Source organism: Papio anubis, chromosome 2 (assembly GCF_008728515.1).
Source record: "Papio anubis isolate 15944 chromosome 2, Panubis1.0, whole genome shotgun sequence".
Classification (NCBI taxonomy): domain Eukaryota; kingdom Metazoa; phylum Chordata; class Mammalia; order Primates; family Cercopithecidae; genus Papio; species Papio anubis.
This window is the reverse complement of record NC_044977.1, coordinates 149679815-149698626: the sequence shown is the minus strand read 5'-3', so window position 1 is coordinate 149698626 and position 18812 is coordinate 149679815.

Genomic DNA, 18812 nt, shown 5'->3' with positions numbered 1-18812 from the left:
GGCCGAGCTAGGTCCCAATTTTTCCTCAGCCTCTGCTCCCCCACCCTATAATCCTTTTATCACCTGCCCTCCTCACACCCGGTCTGGCTTACAGTTTCGTTCCTAGCCCTTCCCCACCTGCCCAGCTATTTCCTCTTAAAAAAGTGGCTAGAGCTAAAGGCATAGTCAAGGTTAATGCTCCTTTTTCTTTATCTGACCTCTCCCAAATCAATTAGTGTTTAGACTCTTTTTCACCAAATGTGAAAAACCCAGCCCAGTTCATGGCCCATTTAGCAGCAACCCTGAGAAGCTTTTCAGCCCTAGACCCTGAAAGGTCAGAAGGCCGTCTTATTCTTAATATGCATTTTAATTTATTACCTAATCTGCTCCTGACATTAAATAAAGCTCCAAAAATTAAATTCTGGCCCTCAAACCCCACAACAGGACTTAATGAACGTCGCCTTCAAGATGTACAATAATAGAGTAAAGGCAGCCAAGTAGCAATTTATTTCTGAGTTGCAATTCCTTGCCTCCACTGTGAGACAAACCCCAGCCACATCGCTAGCACACAACTCCAAACACCTAAACCGCAGCTGCCAGGGGTTCCTCCAGAACCACCTCCCCTAGGAGCTTGCTACAAGTGCCGGAAATCTGGCCACTGGGCCAAGGAATGCCCGCAGCCTGGGATTCCTCCTAAGCCGTGTCCCATCTGTGTGGGACCCTACTGGAAATTGGACTGTTCATCTCGCCTGGCAGCCACTCCCAGAGCCCCTGGAGCTCTGGCCCAAGGCTCTCTGACTGACTCCTTCCCAGAGCTTCTTGGCTTAGCGGCTGAAGACTGACGCTGCCCCATCACCTCAGAAGCCTCCTGGACCATCACGGATGCTTTGGGTAACACTAACAGTGGAGGGTATGTCCATCCCCTTCTTAATTAATATGGAGGCTACTCATTCCACATTACCTTCTTTTCAAGGACCTATTTCCCTTGCCTCCATAACTGTTGTGGGTATTGATGGCCAGGCTTCTAAACCTCTTAAAACTCCCCAACTCTGGTGCCAACTTGGACAACATTCTTTTATGCACTCCTTTTTAGTTATCCCCACCTGCCCAACTCCCTTATTAGGTCAAGATATTTTAACTAAATTATCTGCTTCCCTGACTATTCCTAGGCTATAGCCACACCTCATTGCTGCCTTTCCCCCCAGTTCAAAGCCTCCTTCACATCGTCCCCTCGTATCCCCCCACCTTAACCTACAAGTACGGGACATCTCTACTCCTTCCCTGGCAACTGATCACATGCCCATTACTATCCCATTAAAACTCAATCACCCTTACCCCGCTCAATGCCAATATCCCATCCCACAGCATGAAAACCTATAAACTCTCCTTACAGTTCCCCATTTTACCTGTCCAAAAACCAGACAAGTCTTACAGATTAGTTCAAGATCTTCGCCTTATCAACCAAATTGTTTTGCCTATCTACCCTGTGGTGCCCAACTCATACACTCTTTTGTCCTTAATATCTTCCTCCACAACTCACTATTCCATTCTTGATCTTAAAGATGCTTTTTCACTATTCCCCTGCACCCTTCCTCCCAGCCTCTCTTTGCTTTCACTTAGACTGACCCTGACACCCATCAGGCTCAGCAAATTACCTGGGCTGTACTGCTGCAAGGCCTCACGGACAGCCCCCATGACTTCAGTCAAGCCCAAATTTCTTCCTCATCTGTTACCTATCTCGACATAATTCTCATAAATACCCAGTTACTATCCCTGCTGATCGTGTCCGGCTAATCTCCCAAACCCCAATCCCTTCTACAAAACAACTCCTTTCCTTCCTAGGCATGGTTAATGCGGTCAGAATTCTTACATAAGAGCCGGGACCGTGTCCTATAGCCTTTCTGTCCAAATGACCTTACTGTTTTCGCCTAGCCCTCATGTCTGCACGCAGCAGCTGCCACTGCTTTAATATTGTTAGTGGCCCTAAAAAATCACAAACTATGCTCAACTCTCTACAGTTCTCATAACTTCCCAAATCTATTTTCTTCCCCCAACCATCGCTCAGGACAATGCTTATGCTGATAAGGCAGCTAAAAAAGCAGCTAGCATTCCAACTTCTATCCCTCACGGCAGTTTTCCTCCTTCACATCAGCCACTCCCACCTACTCCCCCGCTGAAACTTCCACCTATCAATCTCTTCCCACACAAGGCAAATGGTTCTTAGACCAAGGAAAATATCTCCTTCCAGCTTCACAAGGCCCATTCTATTCTGTCATCATTTCATAACCTCTTCCATGTAGGTTACAAGCCACTAGCCCACCTCTTAGAACCTCTCATTTCCTTTCCATCATGGAAATCTATCCTCAAGGAGATCACTTCTCAGTGTTCCATCTGCTATTCTACTACCCCTCAGGGATTTTTCAGGCTCCCTCCCTTTCCTACACGTCAAGCTCAGGGATTTGCCCCTGCCCAGGACTGGCAAATTGATTTTACTCACATGCCCCGAGTCAGAAAACGAAAATATCTCTTAGTCTGGGTAGACACTTTCACTGGATGGGTAGAGGCCTTTCCCACAGGGTCTGAGAAGGCCACCGCAGTCATTTCAGACATAATTCCTCGGTTTGGCCTTCCTACCTCTATACAGTCTGATAACGGACCAGCCTTTAATAGTCAAATCACCCAAGCGGTTTCTCAGGCTCTTAGTATTCAGTGAAACCTTTATACCCTTTACCGTCCTCAATCTTCAGGGAAGGTAGAACCGACTAATGGTCTTTTAAAAACACACCTCACTAGGCTCAGTCACCAACTTAAAAAGGACTAGACATTACTTTTACCACTTTCCCTTCTCAGAATTCAGGCCTGTCCTGGGAATGCTACAGGTTCCAGCCCATTCGAGCTCCTGTGTGGACACTCCTTTTTATTAAGTCCCAGTCTCATTCCAGACACCAGATCAACTTGGACTGCAACCCAAAAAACTTGTCATCCCTGCTATCTTCTATCTAGTCATACTCCTATTCACTGTTCTCAACTACTCATAAATGCCCTGCTCGTGTTTACACTGCTAGTTTACACTGTTTCTCCAAGCCATCACAGCTGATATCCATCCCCTAGTGCTATCCCAAACCACCACTCTAAATTCCCTCTTAAAGTAAATAAATAATCTTTGCTAGCAAGGCTATGCTGAGCATCCTTAAGCACTCTCTAATTAGATGTCCTAGGTCTTCCCAATTCTTAGTCCATTTAGTGTTTCAATTCATACAAAACCGCATCCAGGCCATCACCAATCATTCTATGCAACAAATGCTTCTTCTAACAACCCCACAATATCACCCCTTACCACAAGATCTCCCTTCAGCTTAACCTCTCCCACTCTAGGTTCCAACGCCGCCCCTACTCCCGCTTGAAGCAGCCCTGAGAAACATTGCCCATTCTCTCTCCATACCACCTCCCAAAATATTTTTACCGCCCCAACACTTCAACACTATTTTGTTTTATTTTTCTTATTAATATAATAAGGCAGGAATGGGGCGCAAAAATAAGACGTTGGGGTTCTTGCCCCTCCCCCAGAAAAGCAGAGAAAGGGTAGAAACAGGGAGAGAAGGGGTCGGGGTGCTTGCCCCTCCCACAGAAAAGCAGAGAAGGGGTAGAGACAGGGAGAGAAGGGGGTCGGGGTGCTTGCCCCTCCCCCAGAAAAGCAGGGCTTGCCGCTAAGGGTGAAGGACCAAGGCAGGCGTCCCTGCGGCGTGGTCAGACACCTCTGAAACGTGGGTGAGTAATCAGAGAGGCGTCCCTGCAATGATTAAACACCAAGGGAAGGCTGCCTTCCCCAGTCCGTGACTGGCACCGGCATTTTGGGTCCATGGATAAAACATGTCTCCTTTGTTTCTACCAGAAAATGAAAGGAATTGAAATTAAGAGAAGGGAGAGATTGAAGGGTGGTGCCAAGATTGAAAGGAGAAAGACGTTGAGGGATAGTGAGAGAGGTTGGAGAAGAGAGTAAAAGAGGCCGCTTACCCGATTTAATATTGGTGAGATGTTCCTTGGGCTGGTTGGTCTGAGGACTAGAGGTCATAGGTGGATCTTTCTCACGGAGCAAAGAGCAGGAGGACAGGGGATTGATCTCCCGAGGGAGGTCCCCTGATCGATCCGAGTCACGGCACCAAAATGTCATGCGCGTCCATGTGAAGAGACCACCAAACAGGCCTTGTGTGAGTAACATGGCTGTTTATTTCACCTGGGTGCAGGGGGGCTGAGTCTGAAAAGAGAGTTAGCGAAGGGAGATAAGGGTGGGGCCGTTTTATAGGATTTGGGTAGGTAAAGGAAAATTACAGTCAAAGGGGGGTTGTTCTCTGGCGGGCAGGAGTGGGGGTCACAAGGTGCTCAGTGGGGGAGGTTTTTGAGCCAGGATGAGCCAGGAAAAGGACTTTCACAAGGTAATGTCATCACTTAAGGCAAGGACTGGCCATTTTCACTTCTTTTGTGGTGGAATGTCATCAGTTAAGGCGGGGCATGGCATTTTCACTTCTTTTGTGATTCTTCAGTTACTTCAGGCCATGTGCTTATACGTGCAAGTCACAGGGGATGCGATGGCTTGGCTTGGGCTCAGAGGCCTGACATACAGGGTCACATTTTTTTTTTAATGGCTGAATAGTACTCCATTATGTGTAAGTACCATATTTTCTTTATCCATTTCATTTATCAATGGACACTTAGGTTGCTTCCAAATGTTGGTTATTGTGAATAGCGCTGCAATAAACATGGGAGTGCAGATAGCTCTTCGAGGTACTGATTTCCTTTCTTTGGGGTAGTCCATTGTTATTGATTCAGAGGCCACTGCTGCTGTGTGCTGCATTACCTGGTGGCCTTATCCTTCATCTGACCCAGCTGCTACATCCTAGATTCTGGGCTGGACAGCTCTCCCAGGCTCTTTCTCCACCACTGCCACTTCTTACACATTATCCTCTTACAGCAGGCCCAGGATTACAAATCCTTATACCAGCCTCCCACACTCTCAAGAAATTTGATTGCAGCTCCTCAGGGCTGGCTCAGAAATCACATGAAGGTCATCGTTCTCTGGGGAATAATGTCACACCCCAAAGGGAAATGAATGGTGCCTCAGGACTGAACCCAGTGACCTCAATGCCCTCCTTCCTCCAAAGAAACCAATCAGTGTCCCTTTCTCCTAGGGTGACCAACAATCCCAGTTCTCCCTTGACTGAGGAATCTCTTGGAACACAGGACTTTCACTGTTAAAATCAGAGGTTGGTAGGGCAAGCTGGAACAGTTGGTCACCCTACTCCTTTCAGGAGCTGCAAGAGATCCTACCAACATGTTTGGGCCTAATCATCATCCCAACCTCCTTTTCACCAGTCTTCCTAGAGGCTCTCGGGTTCTGCAAGTAACTTCCGCTGGGGACTCTGGCTGCATCATGTTTTGGTGTCAGTTGTTGGTTTTAGACAGTGAACTCCTTGAGAGCAGGGATGGGGCCTTAGTCTTTTTTCCTCAAGGCACAGAAAGTATTCAATGACTTGGCTGAACACGGTGGCTCACCCCTGTAATACCAGCACTTTGGGAGGCCAAGGTGGGCAGATCACTTGAGGCCAGGAGTTCAAGACCAGCCTGCCCAACATGACAAGACCCTATCTCTACTAAAAATACAAAAATTAGCTGGGCATGGTAGCCCATGCCTATAATCCCAGCTACATGGGAGGCTGAGGCATGAGAATCACTTGAACCCAGGAGGCAGAGGTTGCAGTGAGCCGAGATTGTACCACTGCACTCCAGCCTGGGTGATAGAGCGAGACTGTCAGAAAGAAAGAAAGGGCCGGGCGCGGTGGCTCAAGCCTGTAATCCCAGCACTTTGGGAGGCCGAGACGGGCGGATCACGAGGTCAGGAGATCGAGACCATCCTGGCTAACACGGTGAAACCCCGTCTCTACTAAAAATTACAAAAAACTAGCCGGGCGAGGTGGCGGGTGCCTGTAGTCCCAGCTACTCGGGAGGCTGAGGCAGGAGAATGGCGTGAACCCGGGAGGCGGAGCTTGCAGTGAGCCGAGATCCAGCCACTGCACTCCAGCCTGGGTGACAGAGCAAGACTCCGTCTCAAAAAAAAAAAAAAAAAAAGAAAGAAAGAAAGAGAGAAAGAAAGAGAGAGGAAGGAAGGAAGGAGAAGAGAGAAGAAGGAGAAAGAAAATAAGGAAAGAAAAGGAAATGAAAGAAAAGGAAATGAACGGAAGGAAGGAAGAAGTATTCAATGACTGAATAAACAAACAAATATATACAAGTCCCTACTAGACCTCATCTTCTGCCTGACTTGGCCACAAGACACAGAGGGCCCTGGGCCCTTCCTAATCTCTGCACTATGCTGGGCACATTGTAATGTGACCACCAATGCAGATCATCCAACCTGAACAGAAGGCCTGGGGTTGAGCCCGCTGCCCTGAATAACCTCATGAACATTAAGCCACCTCCTTTTTCTTAACCCTTGTTTTACGAGCCCTGCCTCTTTTGCAGTGGACCTCTGTCTCAGTTTCCTGATTTGACTGTCTGGAACCCAGATCCCTCTGCAGCACAGAGGTAGATGAGCTGTGGAGTTAATGAAGCTTAAGCTTCAGGCCCCTCCCTGGCATGGGCCCCTGCCAAGGCCCTGAGAAGAGCCCTAGCAAGCTGTTCACAATGTATGTTTTAAAGCATTTGAAAAGTGAAAAAAAAAAAAAAATACATATATATGTATTTTTTTTTTCCTTAAAGGGGTTTCCCCAAGTTTTACAAGCTTCAGGTCCTGCAAAACCTTAATTTTCCCCCCCACTTACATACACCTCAGAAATTCATTCTTTTCTAAGGCCTGGACTCCCTCTCCTGGATCCCCATGTTGTGGTCTGGAAGGCTGCCATGTACCCACTCTGAGTACCAGAACTCTCCACTCACCATTCTGAAGCCCCTGGAGTATGACACCTGCTGAGACTGTCTGTCTTCCCTTGACAACTGTTATATGTAAAATGTTTGTTTCTCGATACTGCAAGGAAAAATCAACATTTAGACAATAAGTTTCCTCAGCTAAGTAATTTTACTTTCTGCAGAAAGAGTGCTGCCCATTAGTAATCCTGCCATGAGAGCACAATGAACAAAGGAAAGGTAGGTATATTTATTCCTTACGCACTGGGTCCTTACTGCTGTGTCTGATCTCCGTTGGTTGGAGCCAGACCTCACAATCTAAACTGAACCCAATTGGCTAACAGCTTAAAAGCTTTTGTAAATAGGTAAAAGCAAGGGAGAACAGAGGCAAAGAGGAAGTTGCTTAAAAAGGACTTAGAAAAGTAATAATATTCCCAAATAAGGAAGGGGCATAGGCTGTGAGTTGGGACATGCCTGTGAGCACGTCCAGCACAAATATCTTGGTTAAAGTACAAGGGCATAGAAAGTACTATATGCCTATGAGCACATCTAGCACAAGTATCTTGGTTAAAGTACAAGGACATAGAATGTACTTATTCCCTTATGTCTAACAGCTACATAGGATAGGGCTTAACAAAAAGTTATTAAGAAAAAGCAAGAAGGCTTTGAAGAAAGTTAGTCTTTAAGAGAAACTATTATTTCTAACATTTGTTATTATTATTATTATCTTCTAACAAAAAGGGAAACTTTGAAGAGGAACTTTTTACTTTCCACAACAACTCTTGAGTGTTACAGTTTTAAACACTGGCTTCTGGGCTGGGTGAGGTGGCTCATGCCTGTAATCCCAGCACTTTGGGAGGCCAAGGCAGGTGGATCATGAGGTCAGGAGTTCAAGACCAGCCTGGCCAACATAGTGAAACCCCGTCTCTACTAAAAATACAAAAATTGGCTGGGCGTGGTCACGTGCGCCTGTAGTCCCAGCTACTTGGGAGGCTGAGGCAGGAGAATCGCTTGAACCCAGGGGGCAGAGGTTGCAGTGAGCCAAGATTGTGCCACTGCATTACAGCCTAGGTGACACAGTGACACAGCAAGAATCTGTCTCAAAAAAAAAAAAAAAAAAAAGAAACAACAACAAAAAACAACAACAGCAACAAAAACACTGGCTTCCCTCCTTGGCACCACCTCTTTCAGCAGGCTAATTCCCTAAAGACTCAACCCAGGCCCATTCCTCACCACTGAAGAATCCTAGCCTTGAAAGCTGGCCTTGAACACCCTTCTTCACTGAAGTCCTAGCCTGCCTTGCTGTTAAGCCCATTCACTTCCTGAAGCACTCAAACCAGAAGGAATGAGACCCAGAAACTTCAAATTCTCAGGACCCATATCCATCAAGATCTGAAGATAAAAGAAGACTTTGAGTCAGACCAAAATCAAGGGGAGAACTGGAAATTAAAAAGTAGAGTAACGATACCAGAAAACCTGGACTAAAGGAAATTTCTTCATAAACAAATAAACACTGAGTTCCTCATGCTTCCTAGAAACCAAAGCATGAAAGGAAGTATGAATTTTCTATCAGAGAGAAAGAAGTCATGTGAGTGACTGCTGTGCCGAACACTGCATTTGTCCTTACATATACAATCCTGTATGTTCTCTTACTTATCTCCAGAACCCAATGAGGGTCACTGGGTTACAGCAGAGAATAACCCCTCAAGGCTGCACAGACAGTACGTGATGAAAGCAGGGTCATTTCCCCTATACAGTAGTTCTTCAGAGGGGCTGAAACATCCAGTGTTTCCAGAGGTAAAGAATCAGGACTTACTCTGCCACCCAGATATGTTTGTGCAAACTGACAGCATAGATGCCACCATGTCCGAGGCTGGCTTTTTTCAGCCTTCCCAGAGACAGCTGAGTAGCGACTTGCCTACCTCAATCTTAAGGGGGTCTGGGGGAAGTGATGGCGTCCCCATGGCTAAGCTGCAGGGAACCTTGGAAAGGGTTACTGTTTAATCCAGGGAAACCAGAGTCACAAAGCCACACCTGGCCAATTATCTGCCCATCTCCGTGCCCTTAAAAGGCATCCAGTGTCAGAAACATGAGCAGGCTTCTTCCTCCCTCTCTTAAATTCTCCCCTCCTGAAGTGTATTGAGTGACAAGAAATCTTTTCATTCATTCACTTACTGATCTGTACAGGTCATGGGCAGGAAGGAGCTACATGGGGCACAGGTTTTGTGGACTCACTTTTTATGTTTATGAACAGCCAAGGCCTGGAAAGTTCTAAAGAGAGGCCATTGCCTAAGAAGAGCATCCATCATCTCATCTCAGTCACTCTGTTTTACTTAGGGTCAGATGCCTTTTCCTCAACTAGGGACATTGTAAAATCTCAAGTGAGTGAGTTCTGTGGATTAAGAGTTAAACCACATTAGAGTTTGGCTGAAAACCTTTGTGAATACAGACAAAACTTTATTTTTTGAGGAAAATGTTTGTATAAGGCAATTAAAATCCAAGGTAAAGAAAGATTATACAAGGCCAGGCGCGGTGGCTCACCTGTAATCCCAGCACTTTGGGAGGCCGAGGTAGGCGGATCACCTGAGGTCAGGAGTTTGAGACCAGCCTGACCAACATGGAGAAACCTCGTCTCTACTAAAAATACAAGATGAGCTGGGCGCAATGGCGCATGCCTATAATCCCAGCTATTCGGGAGGCTGAGGCAGGAGAATCTCTTGAACCCGGGAGGCAGAAGTTGTGGTGAGTTGAGATCACACCATTGCACTCCAGCCTGGGCAACGAGAGCAAAACTCTATCTCAAAAAAAAAAAGAAAGAAAGAAAGGAAAAAAAGAAAGATTATACAGAAGAAAATGCAAAAAATAAGGGAAGTTACTAGATTCAAGATATTTTTGAACATCTTTTTTTTTTTTCTTTTTGAGACAGGGTCTTGCTCTGTCACCCAGACTGGAATTCAGTGGTGCAGTCATAGCTCATTGCAACCTCGACCTCCTGAGCTGAAGTAATTCTCCCACCTGAGCCCCCCAAATAGCTGGTACTACACGTGTGCGTACTGTATCCAGCTAATATTTTTCTTTTTTGTACAGACAGTGTCTCCTTATATTGCCCAGGCTCAAGGTGTGTGTGTGTGTGTGTATATATACACATACATATATATACCTTGTGTATATATAAAAATATACATATATATATATATATATATATTTTTTTTTTTTTTTGAGACAGAGTCTCACTCTGTCACCCAGGCTGGCATGCAGTGCAGTGGCACGATCTTGGCTCACTGCAATCTCCGCCTCCCGGGTTTAAGTGATTCTCCTGCCTCAGCTTCTCGAGTAGCTGGGACTACAGGTGCATGCCACCACACCTGTCTAATTTTTTGTATTTTTTTAAGTAGAGATGGGTTTTCACCACGTTAGCCAGGATGGTCTTGATCTCCTGACCTCAAATGATCCACCCACCTCAGCCTCCCAAAGTGCTAGGATTATAGGCATGAGCCACTGTGCCCGGCACAAGGTATATTTTTAATAGTAAAGAACCCTATCTTAACCTTTTGCCTAAGAAAACTCTTCCCCACACATTGCTTAACCTCTATTGACATAAAGTTTCTTCTCAAATGGGATTGTTTTCATCTTAAGGTCAGATTTATTGAAATGTACAGTTATGAGTTTTGACAAATGTATACAGCCATGTAACCATCCCATCCCCACCAAGATAAATAATATTTCCATCACTCCAAGAAGCCCTCTATGCACATAGTACTCTGAACCCTTTATAGTGAGCATAAAGTGATGTCATCTGCATATATAAAACTCAGAATTCTGGAGTTGAAAAGATTGATCTGGGCCAGGCATGGTGACTCATGCCTGTAATTCCAGCACTTTGGGAGGCTGAGGCGGGTGGATTACCTGAGGTCAGGAGTTTGAGACCAGCCTGGCCATGGTGAAACCCCATCTCTACTAAAAATACAAAAATCAGCAGGGCATGGTGGCAAACGCCTGTAATCCCAGCTACTCAGGAGGCTGAGACATGAGAATCACTTAAACCTGGGAGGCAGAGGTTGTAGTGAGCCGAGATCGTGCTACTGCACTCCAGCTTGGGTGATAGAGCAAGATCCTCTCTCAAAAAAATAAAAAATAAAAATAAAAAAAGAAATAAATAAATGAAAGATCGATCCATAATTTTAATACAGCCCATCTGAAAAAGTTGCAGTTTCCAGGCTGACTTTAAATGATCTCTTAGTTCTGATGACTTTCAGGCAGAATGTGTGGACCTAGGGACTTTGACCCTAATGATGTGTTTATGTAAAGCTAAGCATAATAAACTACTTGATACAATTGTTAGCAACCCAGGCATTTATTCTTTCTTTTTTTTTTTTTTTTTTTGAGAGAAGTTCTCACTCTGTCACCCAGGATGAAGTGCAGTGTCACAATCTCAGCTCACTGTGACCTCTGCCTCCTGGGCTCAAGTGATCCTCCCACCTCAGCCTCCAGAGTAGCTGGGACTACAGGCATGTGCCACCATGCCCAGCTAATTTTTGTATTTTTTTTTGTAGAGTGGGGTTTTGCCATGTTGCCCAAGCTGGTCTCAAACTCCTGGGCTCAAGCCATCTGCCCTCCTTGGCCTCCCAAAGTGTGTGAGCCACCATACCCAGCCACATTTATTTATTTATTATTTACTTTAGAGACAGAGTCTTGCTCTGTTGCCCAAGCTGGAGTGCAGTGGCAAGATCCACGATCATAGCTCACTGCAACCTCCAAGTCATAGTCTCAAGCAATCCTCCTGCCTCAGCCTCCTATCAGGGAAACCCCACCCCTGATATTCAACATGGGTTCTTTTCTATTTCCCTAAGCATTGGCAGGTCTGAGAAATAAAGGGAAAGAGTACAAAAGAGAGATATTTTAAAGCTGGGTGTCCAGGGGACACATCACATGTCAGCAGGTTCTGTGATGCTCCCTGAGCCATAAAACCAGCACGTTTTTATTAATAATTTTCAAAAGGGGAGGGAGTGTATGAATAGGGTGTGGGTCACAGAGATCACATACTTCACAAGGTAATAAAATATCAAAAAGCAAATGGAGGCAGGGCGAGATCACAGGATCACAGGACCAGAGGACAGGGCAAAATTAAAATTGCTAATGAAGTTTCAGGCACTCATTGTCATTGATAGCATCTTATCAGAAGACAGAGTTTGAGAGCAGACAACTGGTCTGACCAAAATTTATTAGGCGGGAATTTCCTTATCCTAATAAGCCTGGGAGCACTACGGGAGACCAGGGCTTATTTCATCCCTTTGTCTGTGACCGTAAAAGAGAGCCACCCCCAAAGCGGCCATTTCAGAGGCCTACCCTCAGGGGCACATTCTCTGTCTCAGGGATGTTCCTTGCTGAGAAAAAGAATTCAGTGATATTTTTCCTATTTGCTTTTGAAAGAAGAGAAATATGGCTCTGTTCCACCTGGCTCACTAGCAGTCAGAGTTTAAGGTTATCTCCCTTGTTCCCTGAGCATTGCTGTTATCCTGTTCTTTTTTCAAGGTGCCCAGATTTCATATTGTTCAACCGCACATGCTCCACAAACAATTTGTGCAGTTAATGCAATCATCACAGGGTCCTAAGGCAGTATACACCTTCCTCAACTTACGAAGATGACGGGATTAAGAGATTGAAGTGAAGACAGGCATACGAAATCACAAGGGTATTGATTGGGGAAGTGACAAGTGTCCATGAAATCTTCACAATTTATGTTTAGAGATTGCAGTAAAGACAGGCATAAGAAATTATAAAAGTATCAATTTAGGGAACTAATAAATGTCTATGAAATCTTCACAATTTATGTTCTTCTGCCATGGCTTCAGCCGGTCCCTCCATTCAGGGTCTCTGACTTCCCGCAACAGCCTCTTAAATAGCTAGGACTATAGGTAAACACCACCACACCTGAGTAACTTTTAAAAATTAACTTTGTAGAGACAAGTCTCACTATGTTGCCCAGGCTGCTCTCAAACTCCCGGGCTCAAGCAATCCTCCTGACTTGGCTTCCCAAAGTGCTAGAATTACAGGCATGAGCCACCATGCCCAACCAGCAATGAGGACATTTAGTAGGCATGTTCAGATTTTATCCTGTCAAGGAAAACAAGCTCTACTTTAAAATATACTTAGTACAGACTGTATTTCACAAATTGTAGCTCTGGCTCTCCATCATGCTTTATTGCTATAAAGGAGAATAGAACTTAGAATGAATAAAACCTAATTGATTCAAATGCAAACAAAAGTAGAAATAAAGACTATAAGCAGTATACACTGAATTTTAACTGAAAAAGAATCATACTCGGCCGGGCATGGTGGCTCATGCCTATAATCCCAACACTTTGGGAGGCTGAGGTGGGCAGATCGCCTGAGGTCAGGAGTTTGAGACCAGCCTGGCCAACATGGGAAAACCCCATCTCTACTAAAAATACAAAAATTAGCCAGGCGTGGTGGCATGAGCCTGTAATTCCCACTACTTGGGAGGCTGAGGTAGAAGAATCACTTGAACCCAGGAGGCAGAGGTTGCAGTGAGCAGAGATTGTACCATTGAACTCCAACCTGGGCATTAAAAGAAAACCCTAGCTCAAAAAAAAAAAAAAAATTATACTCGATTCTCATTACTCACAGTAGTTATGTTCTGTAACATCACTGGCAACCCCGAATTAGCAAATATTGAACCATTTTTCCTAGAGGAAATACAGGGTTAGCTTCCTGTAGGCCCCTGGTCACATTTTCTTGAATTGATCAATACCCAACCTTGTATTATATGCGTTCCTGTTTAAAGACATCTTATTTAATATATAGTTGGTTGATTAACATTGAACCTAGTATCTCCCCTGAACAAAGCTTATCTAACACATATTCTCTCCTACAATGACATTGCCTTCATGTGCTTAGGAACACTGGTGAACATTTTAGTACTACACTTGGAACTATTTTAAACAGTGAAATCACCAACAAAAAGCATAAAGATGTGAAAAATGTGACTCTAAGCAGACACTGAAAAGGACACCTGTTTACATTAGGAGAACTGAAACAAGAAGGCAAAGACCATCTTATATGAGCTCAGCTGGGAACATGCATGTTGAGTGACTCAGATTTTTCACAACTCTATACATGTCCACAAATTACCCTGAAAGCACTACAAGTATTTATTTTTTTAATGGGAAATGTTACGCTGTACATTTGGGGGTTACAAATAAACGTTAGTGAGCAGACTAATTTGCAAATGGAGAATCAAAGAATAATGAGGATAAACTAACTGATAATTTCTTTCTTTCTTTCTTTTTTTTTTTTTTTTAGATGGAGTCTTGTTCTGTCACCCAGGCTGGAGTGCAATGGTGAGATCTTGGCTCACTGCAACCTCTGCCTCCCAAGTGATTCTCCTGCCTCAGCCTCCCGAGTAGTTGGGATTATAGGCGCCGGCCACCAAACCTGGCTATATTTGTATTTTTTAGTAGAGACAGAGTTTTGCCATGTTGGTCAGGCTGGTCTTGAACTCCTGACCTCAGGTGATCTGCCCACCTCAGCCTCCTAAAATGCTGGGATTACAGGCGTGAGCCAACACATCTGGCTATAATTTCATTTTTAACATTTGAGAGTTCTGTATTCATCATCTAAAACTCTCCCTCTTTTAGATATATTATCTTAATGTAGAATTAAGAAAAATCATGCTTATTAAAATAAAGATAATAAGAAAAAACATTTTTGGTTGAAGGTAAAAAGATATTATTCCAAGGCCGGATATGGTGGCTCACACCTATAATCCCAGCACTTTGGGAGGCTGAGGAGGGTGGATCACAAGGTCAGGAGTTCAAGACCAGCCTGACCAACATGGAGAAACCCTGTCGGTACTAAAAATACAAAATTAGCCGGGCATGGTGGTGCATGCCTGTAATCCCAGCTACTTGGGAGGCTGAGGCAGGAGAATCACTTGAACCCAGGAAGTGGAGGTTGCACTGAGTCGAGATCATGCCATTGCACTCCAGCCAGGTCAACAAGAGCAAAACTCCATGTCAAAAAAAAAAAAAAAACACAAAAAGAAAAAAAAAATCTTATTCCATTTATATGCACCTATTTCTTTATTATGTCTTCATAAGTCAGGCATGATAAATAGGGAAGAACATTACCAGTGGTCAGAGAGAATCTTCAACACAGACGGCCTGACATGATTTAGTATGATTAAAACTTAATAGGATATTAGGGACTATGACAAAGTAATTCACATGCTGGGTTTCAGATGATTGAATTATAAGTAGTTATAAAATCAGTTTGTTTTTAATTATGTATTTTATTTTAGTGAAGGAAAAAAATATTTTCATGATTAATCTAAATCACACTCTTGAGTGCTAATGATCTTTTTATGGCTCAACTTCTTTTATCAATCCTGAGAAAAAAACAATAATCAGAGCGCTCAGGAACAGTCTAGTTGATAGCTCTGAAGTAGGCAGGAATGCCCTCCCCTGCCAAAGATGTCCAAGTCCTAATCCCCAGAACCTGTGAATGTGTTGCCTTACATGGAAGAAAGGATTTTGCAGATGTGATTACATTAAGATCTTGAGATGGGAGGATTATCCTGGATTATGTGGATGGGCTCAATGTAATCACAAGGGTCTTTATAAGGGTAAGAGAGAAGCAGAGCTTCAGAGAAGCAGCTGTGATGACAGAAGCAGGGGTTGGAGTGATGGAATTGTTGGAAGGGGGCCATGAACTAAGGAATGCAGCAGAAAGCAAGGAATGAAGTCTACCCTAAAGCCTCCAGAAGAAACATACACCTGCCAGCACCTTGATTTTACCCCATAAGACCCATTTCAGACTTCTGGGTTCCAGAAATGTGAGACAGTAAATGGGCATTGCTTTAAGGGATGAAATTTGTAATAATTTGTTTTTGTTTGTTTGTTTGTTTTTTGAGACAGATCTCACACTGTTGCCCAGGCTGAAGTTCAGTGGCATGATCTTGGCTCAGTGCAGACTCTGCCTCCCACGTTCAAGTTATTCTCCTGCCTCAACCTCTGGAGTAGCTGGGACTACAGGTGCATGCCATCACACCCAGATAATTTTTTGTAATTTTAGTAGAGACAGGATTTTGCCATGTTGGCCAGGCTGGTCTTGAACACATGACCTCAGGGGATCTGCCTGCGTTGGCCTCCCAAAGTGCTGGAATTACAGGCGTGAGCCATCGTGCCCAGCCAAGTTTCTAATAATTTGTAAATACAACTCTACAATCCTTTGACAGAAGAGACTGCCTTCTGGCATGACAGCATGAGAAAGCTCATGGACCCACACCCTAGTAATACCAGTGAAATTATAAAAACAAAACACAAAATTTAAAGCCTCTGAAAATTGTTCTAAGGTCAAACAGCAAATGAAGAAACATCTGCACAAGAAAATCTATGCAGATTCAGTTAAAAAGAGTGACAGTCTGAGATATTTGAACTGAGACAGCTTCCTCGGTCCCCTCCTCCTCACTAAGTCAGACAGGAACTCCAGTACAGACAGAAGTCAAGAACACAGGGTTCCTGCCAGGCAAGGTGGCTCACGCCTGTAATCCCAGCACTTTGGGAGGCCAAGCGGGGTGGATCACAAGGTCAAGAGATGGAGACCAGATGCAGCTGGAAACCATCATTCTTAGCAAACTACCACAAGAACAGAAAACCAAACACCGCATGTTCTCACTCATAGGTGGGAACTGAACAATGAGATCACTTGGACTTGGGAAGGGGAACATCACACACCGGGGCCTATCATGGGGAGGGGGGAGTGGGGAGGGATTGCATTGGGAGTTATACCTGATGTAAATGACGAGTTGATGGGTGCTGACGAGTTGATGGGTGCAGCACAGCAACATGGCACAAGTATACATATGTAACAAACCTGCATGTTATGCACATGTACCCTAGAACTTAAAGTATAATAATAATAATAAATAAATAAATAAAAAAGAAAAAAAAATTTAAAAAACAAACAAACAAAAAAAGAGATGGAGACCATCCTGGCTGACATGTTGAAACCCCATCTCTACTAAAAATACAAAAAATTAGCCAATACAAAAAGATAGGGGTGGTGGCGGGTGCCTGTAGTCCCAGCTACTCGGGAGGCTGAGGCAGGAGAATCACTCGAACCCGGGAGGTGGATTTTGCAGTGAGCCAAGATTGCGCCACTGCACTCCAGCCTGGGCGACAGAGTGAGACTCCGTATCAAAGAAAAAAAAAAAAAAGAAGCAAAACACTTTGTCACAGCCCCTAACCTCCTCATAGGACTTACAGGATTTTCTCTTTGCTCTTGAGAGGCTGATAAGGAACAGGATGGGGTCTTGAAATTCGAAGGCATGCCAGGACAACCCTCTTTCAGGGACCCCAGCCAGCTGCATGTTTGAACATTATGGCGCATCCATGTACGTTTTTAAACTGATGTGAAGATTATACCAAAGATAATTTAGAGCTCCAATGGCCATTTTTTAGGATCGTTTCAACTCCCAAGCTTGTTTTCCTTAGAATTAAACTAGAAGACCATGGCTAGAGGGTCAAACAGTTCAAAGGGGATGCACATTATAATTGGCATCTCTAGAAAATGCATTCAGGACTCAAAAGTTGCCTTCCTGCAAAATACTGTCTCAAAGCTAGCTGAGACTCCTTCCTCTCTAGAGACTTCTACTTCCTTTCCTACGGCTCCTCCTCTTCTTTATCCTTCTCTAGATGAACTCCCTGAATTGACTAATACATCCCTTTTCTCCTACGCTCTTCTTCTCTCCACAGTCACCAACTTAGGTTTTAATGTATGAAACTTCTAGGGAAGTTCCAGTCAGGGGAAGTGAAGTCATTAAAATATGCTATTCTGGTATACTGATTTTTTAAATTAAAAACACATAAAGAAGAGCAGGAGCAAAAAGGATCACTTTGACCTTCACGCTGTTTCTTAGCACAGAAAATGAAATTCCCATATGAAAGACATTCTCCCTACACTAGAAGGAAAGGCAACAACCTTATTTTCAAGAATGAGAAGTTGAGACTGAGAGAATACTGCACAGACCTTGTTGAAATAAGTCTTATTTTTAACTCTCCCCACATAATTTAGTAATATTTTCACAGTTTACTATTCTTTGGCCAATCCATTATATTGGTAACTGACTCTAACTTCTTCCTTGGGGTCTTCATTTCCTTCTAACGGCCCCCATTTATAAGTTTACATAAAACTTGTATCGTGCTTTTCTCCTGTTAATCTATCTTATATTGATTTAATTTTTGGAACCAGCCCAGAATCTAAAAGGATGAAAATGTAATTGTCTTTCCCTACACTTTCTGGTGATGAGAAAGAGACCCTAAAGCCTGGGACATCCTGCTTGTAATGAAGCCTACAGAAGGGATCCTGGGAGACCTGAAATTCTTACCAAAGTCAGCTCCTTCATATCTCTATCTGTAGTGCTTGTCTGAGAGAAGAAGATAAAGATTTTTGCTTCTCCCCTCTTTTCTAGATTTGGATTACCAGGATAAAAACATCAATATGAATTGATTATTTGAATTGTGACTCTTGTGAATTTGGTTCTAGGTGCCCATTGATTATTAATCCAAAGCCTCCCAAAAACAGACCTTGTTTTTCGTCTCTCTCTCTTTTGTGTAATTTGTTGAAAGGAGAAATATTATAATACATTTTCCTTTCATTTTCTTTTATGTCTTGAGAGCTTGGCTTTGTGGCCAGTGAGGATAGGATATTCCCTCTGGTCTCCACCAGCCAGGGTCGGGGGTACAAGTTGTTGGGCTTGGGTCAGGTTGTTAGCCAGCTGGTTAAGAGAACAAAACACAAAATGCCTCTTTGTCTAACTCAGCCAGCTCTTAGGGGAATTTGTCTTAATTGTCTCAAGTTTTGTTGCCTTGTGAATAATGAGGGTCTTTGCTTTCTTAGGCTGTCTTGGGGAGAAAATC